Here is a 9,395-nt window from a genome sequence, read left to right as displayed (position 1 = left end):
GACTAGAAACTTAAACACACCACCTAGCAAGTGATTAACTAAACAACTAAAAACAAGTAAAATTCACCAAATCTAATAAAGAGTTTATGTTTAGGTCCAACCAATTCACTGCTATGGTTATTTGTATAATAAAATGATAAATTAATTGTTATTGGTTACCAACTATAGTGGTTAGATTCATGTTCATTATTATTAACCCTTAGAAAATTAATCAATTCAAACAGTGGCCAATTGTTTAAACTAATTAATTCCCTAGCTCATTTATTTCGATTAAATAAGATTTGTAATTGGTTAATCAAATTGGTGATTCAACTAACCTCTTGTTTGTTGGTTTCTCAAACAAGTCACACATTAATTTACCCATTCTCTAACTAATCCTAGTTTCATGTTCACTAATCCTAGACATATGATGAAGTGTTCACATAAACATATGAGGTTAACAACTAAGAGATGCTCAAGCAACTTAATTGTCTTCCAATTAACAGAAAATAGTTATGGTTAATGCATAAGGTTCTTTAACAAACTTAATTTAATAAAATCGCCAATAAACAATCAATAAAAATAATGATCAAACCATAGGAGTAACTTGGTTTTTCCTAAACAGAAACAACATGAATTTAGCTCATGATTACAGTGGAAACAAGCTCAAAAACGAATTTAACTAAGCTAGTCATGATTCAATCCTAAGATTTAGTGGAAAATATAACCTAATTCGCCTTGAGTCTTCAAAAGATCAAAGATGAGGGTTCTTCAGGTCTCCAAAGGGTTCTTCAATCGCAGGTGTATCTACCAAAATGCCAGGAAAAAGTCCCCAATTCGGATAAAGGTTCTATATTTATACTTATCACAAAACAGGGTCAACTCGGCGAGTAGGTCCCCAACTCGCTGAGTAGATGTGGAAAATCAGTGTACGACAAGGATTCTTGACTTTTTTTCGCGAATATTCTTGGGAACTCGCCGAGTAGTTGCGTGGACTCGCCGAGTAGCTCCAGATTTTCTTCTTTTTCTTCATTCTTTAGCTTCTAATTGCTTCTCTTGATTCGTTTTTGCTTCCAAGCATGTCTTCTGGACTGAAAATACAATTTAGACATTATTAAGTATCTTTTTGTCCATATTATGCACATAATTAGCTAAAAATGAATAAAAATCTATACTAAACATATGGCTAATTATACACATATCACTCAGGCAATGGGGAAAGCAATGAATGGTCGTGACAACAGTAGTAAGCACTGATGGTGGTGGTGTGGATGTTCATTATGGTGAACGGCAGAAAGAGGCGGAGCATCCGTTTTCTAGTGTGTAGCAAAGCCTAGATTTAGGGTTACAGAGAAGACGAAGAAAACGACCACATAAAAATGAGGGGTAGGGAGGGGAACCTCGATGGAGATTGCTATGATTTAAATGGTTGTATGAAATCGAAGAGATGGGAGAACGGAGGGATATCTGACGGATTGGGAGAAGATAGATGTGGAGGAGAAACGAATCAACCGAATTCAAGTGGAGGATTTAGTGCATGACAACTTGTACAATCTTAATTTTAAGAGGGATTTAATCAATCTTTTTTCATTGGTCCTAGGCAAGTCACATGGATCACCAAAACTATAATCTTCACCGTCCAATGAATATCCAACGTTCCAATTTTATTTTCTTGATTTTTTAAATAACTGTTAAATTTTATAAAATACTTCATTTTTATTAGTTTAAATCTATTGACATGGATGACTATCCTAACCATTCAAATGAAATCCAAAGGCCAAAAATTCATCTCCTTGTTTTTGAGAAAAAAAAATTATGAATCATCTTATTTTTTATTCATTTGTTTTGTTCCCCAAATAAATATGCCGAAAAAAAATTTCTTACATTTCTACCAAAAATATTTTCTTACTATATATATATATATATATATATATATATATATATATATATATATGAACTTTTAAGTATTTTTACATACTTTTTTGTACTTTCGTATACTTTTTCATGTATTTATGTATTTTTAAAGTATTTTTCTGTATTTTGATATAATTCTTTTTACGTATTTACTAACTTGGAGTTAATTTTAGGATTAAAGGAATTAATTGAAAGTGCAGGGACCAAAGGTGATAATGCTCAAAAGTTGAACATTAAGCATTTTAGAACCTCCCTTATAGGTGGGGAATGAAATCTAGACAATCCTAGGGTTTCCTTGGGCTCTAATGGTGCATTGGAAGCCTTAGGGAGGAAGTTAAGGGATTAAGGTTATCTAAGATACACCTGTCTTATCCTAAATATTCCTTATCACCTATATAAACCCTTATAGGGTTGAATTTCATCCCATGAACTCGAAGAAAGGCTTAGAGCCGAATTTTCCACTTCTCTTCTCTCTTTCCATAATAATCCTTGTTTGCTAGGTTTGTTTGTGAGCCATTAGAGGCTCGACACTTGTGGCGCTTGCTACCAAAGGTTTTTCAAGCAAGGTTTTTAGATTGTTATTACAATATAACACTCAAGGTATGTACTTTTAATCCCTATTGTGTAATTTGATTATAATACAGCGAACCTAGGGTTTCTTCTTTTGTGTTCAAGTTGCATGCTCAATTGGAGATAACCTAGATCCAATTCAATCAGGGTTGCATACACACATAGGATTGTATGGTTTGCTCAAAACCCAATAGAGATTTTGGTAAAATAAATATGACATCAAAATTATACTCGCTCCAGAATTGGCTAAAGCATATGTCTTCATGTTATTTCTGAATTCACATGGAAGTGTAAGGCGTCCAGGATCTCCCATTTGCCTTGGTATTCCATCCATAATAACCATGGAAATATGCTCAATAAGGACTACCTTGGAGGTCTTTTCCAATTGTTGGTGGGTGTCAAGTAAGTGTTGAAGAAATTTGGCATATTCGAGATTTTTTTTGCCAAAGATTCAATAAAAAGAGTATTGATAGGAATTCCCTTTACTTGCTTCATAAACTTAATATGTTCTCATTCCAGTGGGTGAACTTTAGCTCAAGAAGGAAATGTTAATGGAGGTTGATAAGCTCGAACATCAGAAATTTTTTTTTGCCCATACTAAGTCCACATCGTGACGATTGAATCCTCACGTCGTAAGGTTAGTAATTCAACAACTTTTTTCTCTTTATTTTTATCCTCTTTGGATGTGATTTGGGTTGCTTTGTCTCTTCTTCCAAGGATTCTAAGAACTCACAAATCGTGTCTTCTTTAGTAGTGATGACCATGACATGTGGTGGCGGTTTCTTATCGGGAATTGGTGGAGGTAACCGTTTGTTAACCAATTTAGTTAATTGCCTGAGTTGAGCTTCAATATTCATGATGGATGCTTGATAATTTTTCATGGTAGCATTAGTTGCATCGTGACATTTTTCAGAAGCTTTCATGAATCTACGAAGCATTGACTCCAAGTCCACTTTTTTCTCGGGTGGAGGTTTGTCCTTTTGGTAAAAGTCCGTCATGTTTGCCTATACTTCTCTTCTTTTTGCTTTTTATACTCATCATAAGGCAACCATTCCTTCTTCGGCTTCTTCCAATCTTCATCTTAGCGATCTCAACTTGAGTAGTATACTCGAGCTTTTCTCTTCCCGTTATCGTCCAAATGGTTATCTTTTGTAAACTGTGGACCATTGCAATTTTCACAACCCACACGTATCGTGTGAATGTATTGGTCCATCTTGGTCACTTCTATCCATACTACTTAACATCGCCATTACCGTTGTCGTATCTTCCATAGCACCATTCCCGATCCCCCTAGTTCCATCATTACAAGGGTTGTGATATTCCCATGAATACTTCGAAAAATCTTCGATTAATTCTTTAATTTCAGTGGGATTTTTCTTAGTTAAAGGTCCTTGTGAATCAAGGAGTTGTCTTTTCAAGACATTTACCCCATCATATAAGATCGAGACCTCTTGTTTCTCGTTTAGGTCATTTTGGGGACAATTTCTTATTAACCCTTTGTATCTCTCCTAAGCCTCGTATAAGGACTCACCGACTTGTTGCTCAAAGTTCGCTAGGGTGTTCTTGAGTTTAGAAACTTTTGATGTTGGGCAAAATTGTTGGAGGAATTCCTCATGCATTTGTGCCCAAGTGGTGATTGAGCCTAGTGAAAGTGCCTTCAACCAGTCTTTAGCTTCTCCTTTAAAAGTAACCGAAATCATTCGTAACAAGACGGTTTCTCGAGGAACACTAGGAATGTTGAAACAGTCGGCTATGTCATTAACTTCATCAAGGTGCTTGTATGCATCTTCATGGTCTTTTCCGGAAAATGGAATATCCTTTAGCGTGGTAAGGATATGTCCCTTAAGCTCGAAGGTAGCAGTAGCGGGAATTGCGGGTTGCACAAGTCCAGGATCGGTGTCCTCTCGTATTCTTTTCCTGTAGGCCTCCATCATCATGCCAACAATGTCAGCCATGATGCTTATTTACTTGCTTTCGGGTTCACTACTTTTGTCGGTTTCTGATTCGGTCTCGTAACCGGATTCCTTTTTGGTAGGAGTCTTCTCAAGGAATTCGAATTTGCTCTCTTCTTTCGGAATTTTTCTTGATCCTCCTACGTCTTGTCCTTATTTTTATGAAAAGCTGACTCGGGACTTTTAAGTGGTGGTGTCAATGGTGTGTTTGATCTGTGGGTCATATACTACTGCAATAAAAACAAAAATAAAAACGTTAAAACGAACAAAAACTAATTAATGATTCCTACTAAACGTTCACCACGACATGGTAATAATGCCACCTCGTGGTGTAGTAAATAAAATAAACAACAAGCAAAAATGGGGAAAGAAATGTGAAATAGCTGAGTTTACGTCGTGAGCTTTAAGAGCTCATGTCGTGAGTTCGGTATTTCAGAAAAAATATAATGCTAAAAATTAACTTTTTGTAGGTTTAATCACACAAAAATGATCTATTAACCTAAAGAAATTAAATGAAAAATTATAATAATCGTTCACCGGCAACGACGCCAAAAACTTGATATGGTGTAGACTATACATATCTAGTTCTAAATTTATATCCTAACTACTTATCTACTATCGTACATATAGGCAATGTACCTAGTCGGATTTTAGTATAGTAAAGTAAGTTGGGGTCGAACTCAAGGAACGGATTTCATTAACTAAGATAATTACTAAAAATTAACCTAAAACAAGCAAAGATTTAAAAAGGGTTTTTATCTGATTTTTCAAGTTTAGACAAACTTAAACACTTAACTAACGATTTTAATCAATATACTAAAAACACTTTCGTTTAGTTCGAATCTACTTCTTCTTTATGGTTAGTTACTAATTATGGATTATTAAATTCGGTTACCATTTATTATGTAATTAGCAATTCAAGTCAATTTATTCATATTTTCACCAATTCATAAATTACCTTGTACGGTTGTGCACAAACAAAACATAGAATTAGTTATTAATTATAGACGAGTTGTGTAAAATTTATCTAAGCAAACACAATTATGGTCATAATTTATGTTCTCTAACACAACTAAATTTGTTTCTTTTATTACTTATCTAAGATTTGGTCGATCCTAGCTCTAGTAATTTAATAATCACTGAATCACCATGTAATCAAGTTCGTGTATTTTAATGGTCACTAAGTTACACTTAACTTAAATTTCAGCAACAAAATCACAACTTTAACATGCTTGGTAATGATAATCAAACATAAGCACAAAACCAAATATTAAAATCCATAAATTAATCAACTAAACTGTAGAGTTAAAGTATCATCTAGCTAAACAAAAGCAAATAAGTTCAGCTACTCATGGCTGAAAACGAAAACATAAGTTCAAAATTAATCAACATGATTAAAGTAAATCAAACTGATGTGATGATGTATTCTTCAATCTCTTAATCTCCAAGCTAAATCTCCTTCAAAGGAATGTTTTTTTGCACTTTTTTGAACTCTAAATATGTTATCTCAGAATACCTCTACTCCTAAAAGTCCTCCAAAAGCCTCTTCAAATCGTAAGAGTGAAGGAATATTAATAGTTTTGGAAAAGACGTGGCTCACATCGTGAGAATTGGTGTCTTACGTCGTGAGCTCACTAGTTATCTGTGTCGGGCAAGGATTCTAATTTCCCGCATGCTAATATGCTAGAATACCATCATCATGTCATGAGGTTGATTACCACGTCGTGAGTTGGGTTTTTCGCTATAATTTTATTCTATCAATCTTCAATCCTCCAAAGTTCCAATCTTTGTCAATTCTGGTCCATATTCTCCAAGAGTGCTCCATTTGGCAGCAAGATACAATTTAATTCCATAAGTACCAAATATCTTTGCAGATAACCAAAATATTACTTAAAATGTATTAATATATTGTCCAAACATATGTATAAATATGGTAATACCACCCTCCTATGTATTTTCGTGCCAATCCCAATTACTTTTGTACTGTCGTGCTTATCCCAAGTACCTTTGTACCGTCATGCTAAACCAAAGTACTATTGTACTATCTTGCCAGCCGTGAACATCCAAAGTGCTAAGGTACTGCCATTTTGCCATGTTTTCTAAAGCATTATCATATTGTCGTGCCAAATCAAATGTAACAGCCCAAAAACGAGGATCATATTTTTCATTTTTAATCAAACACAAACATTACAATTGTCACATTGTTCCAAAACCATTCAATAATAATAATGTCAAATCATCAGAGTAAAATGTCAAAATGTGGAAAACTAGTGAGGAGTGAATGTTGCGCCATCTATACCCTTCCCCTTAGTACCAAAAGTACTTGAAACCATAATTATAAATTGTAAGCAATACCTTACTGATTTTCCCAATCATATCACATACTAAAAGAAAACATGTAAGTCATATGGGCTACCCTCATGGTCTATTTGACACAATGTCAGGGGCTAAATCCCGATCTTATATATGAATGTCGTTGACTACCTCCATGGTCTTTCCTTACGATGGCGAGGGTTAAATCCCGGTATTACACTCAAGTGCCATGGGCTATCCCCATGGTCTTCCATACCATTATCACAAAATTCAACAACTTTCTACGTAATAAGAAATAGGTCGGCATTGGTGCCTTCGACCCATGAACATGATGAGAAGATTCACCTTAACTGTTGAAATCTCGAGCACTCATGCTGCTAGGCTGGATAAACTATCATGCTAACTAAACAACAAGGTCCCAAAACAATTGGGTCAAAATTCGGACTAAGACTTACAACATAAGACTAATGTCCAAAGTGAGATAGGCAAAACTAGACCTAAAGGCCAATAAAATCCTAGGCCCCAACCAATGATCAACTAAGGCCCACAATGAGTCCAACAATTAGAGTGGCCTATCGGAAAAATGTTCGAGGCCCAAACCCATCAAATAAGCCCACCGATTAGGCCCAAATCACAAATCCAACTGATATGGTCCGTACGCACAGTGTACAAGGTTGAAGTGCGAATCACGACTAATGGAGGCAGTACACACCGCGTACAGGAAGTATGCATGGCGTACGCAACTCCCAAGCAATCCATGAAAAAATGACTTAATCATTTAAGACCAAACGACTAAAACTCATATTTGGACCTCTTAAGACCATTAAGGCCATAAAGTTACAAACTTTATACCTTTGGGTGGATACAAAGAGCCCAAACTCTAAAACCCAGCTTATCATACCCAAACTTACACTCTAGCACATGAACAGGGACTTAACAAGGTTTAAGCTTGCATCTTTATGATATAAAATAACTAGAAACATCTTAAAATACAGCTTGGAGTCTTAGGAGTAGCTCATACTCACCAAGATCTAAACTTTAGGGACAAAAGGAAGAAACTAGTCTCAAAATGGAACTTAAAGAAACAACAACCAAAGCTTGGAGCTTTATACCTTCAAGCGGTGAAAATGAAGAGGATATGCTAGATCCTAACTCTTGAGGGCAAAGCTTCCTTCTTAAACAACCTTCTTCACAGCCAAAAGCACACACTATCCCTCAAAAGGCTCCAAAAAGATCAAAATGCACTAGGGCTTGCTAAGAGGGTCGAGAAAGGGAATGAAGGTTGTGTAGCGCCTGATTCCTGGTACGTACTTTTAATATGAATTGTTTTGCACATTTACTCTGCGACTCGATGAGTTGGAGGCCCTAACTCGTTGAGTAAAGGTGAAACTTGGATGGAGGTGGAAGGACCTACTCGCCAAGTTAGATGCCCTGACTCGAAGAGTAGGCCCTTCTGGATGAAACCCTAATTTTAACGGTTTTCACCCTATTTAAACGCCTTAACTGAGCTTCACTGCAGCCTCCATTACCTCCAAACATCATTCACGAAACCCTAGCCCATTTTGAGTATCCTTGAACCATACTTATGTGTTTGTGGTGATTTTGAAGCTAGAAAAGGAAGAGAAAACTCAAAGTTCCTTGGGGAAGCAAGTAGATCCAAGGATTGTGCCACTTTTCTAGCTCATTTGAGGTAAAAAGCCTATACCTTGCTTATTCTTTCCTTAGATCCCTCCATAAAGATAATTTAGGGTTTTATGGAGAATTTTATGGAACCATACATGGGTACAAGCTTGTTTGGGGAGTTATAACTTCAGATCCAGAGCCTTAAAGGGACCCATGGCATAAAGGTGGCAACTTTGTGGCCATGGGAGTCCCATGCATCATATAAACCTCTTTTTATGACCATTTGAGCCAAATACCCTATGCATGAATGTCAAGTTTGTAACTTTATGTGTAATATGGACCTTAGGAGGTCAGATCTATGTTTTTGATGCATTAAGACCAACTAAAATTGACTAAATGGTTTTGTACATGGAGGGACTCGGCGATTCACTCATATTACTCGACGATTCGGGTCGCAGTTTCCCCCAAACTTCTTCTGATAATGGATAATGTGTTGAGTTGGAAGAACACTCAACCAGTTGGGTTCATTGTGAACCAGAAGATCATGGAACTCAAAAAAGTTCATGAACAAAACTCGGCGAGTTCAAGACTAAGCTCCAACTGCATGAAGAAGAACTCGACAAGTTCATGGAGAAATTGGCATGTCCAGGACTAGATGTGCCATCTTGCAAGATGTAGTACTCGACGAGTTTAAGGATGAACTCGGCGAGTCAGTTGTAGAAGGTTCCGACTTTGTTTAAAGGAGAACTCGGCGAGCTCTTGAAAGACTCAACAAGTAGGGTCGAAGTTTTATGTTCTAAGGATTATTGAACTCGGCGAGTTGTTGGGTCAACTTGGTGAGTTGATTCAACCAGATGTTGACTTTAACCCATAGTTAACTTTGACCAAGGTGTTGGCCTTGACTTTGACTTTTACCTGAGTTAACCATGAAATGGTAATTAAGGAAGATTGTTATGTGTAGGAATTAAGAGGAGTTGATCCCGGCAATGAGCACAGTTCAGACACTTCATGACACTGAGGTGAGTTACCTTCCAGTAGAAGTGG

At 36.3% G+C, this 9,395-nt stretch overlaps 1 non-coding gene across 1 annotated transcript; it reads left to right on the top strand.

Annotated features, from left to right (window-relative positions):
• Window positions 1-3,927: 3,927 nt before the first annotated feature.
• LOC145013602 (small nucleolar RNA R71) lies at window positions 3,928-4,034 on the top strand. The gene has a single exon (XR_013665151.1). It is a non-coding gene; the product is annotated as a small nucleolar RNA R71 (small nucleolar RNA).
• The last annotated feature ends 5,361 nt before the right edge of the window (window positions 4,035-9,395 follow it).

This window comes from Lactuca saligna, chromosome 8 (assembly GCF_052625555.1).
Source record: "Lactuca saligna cultivar CGN05327 chromosome 8, ASM5262555v1, whole genome shotgun sequence".
In the NCBI taxonomy this organism is placed as follows: domain Eukaryota; kingdom Viridiplantae; phylum Streptophyta; class Magnoliopsida; order Asterales; family Asteraceae; genus Lactuca; species Lactuca saligna.
The sequence above is the reverse complement of the archived record's forward strand: the minus strand, read 5'-3'. Positions and strand labels throughout refer to the sequence as shown.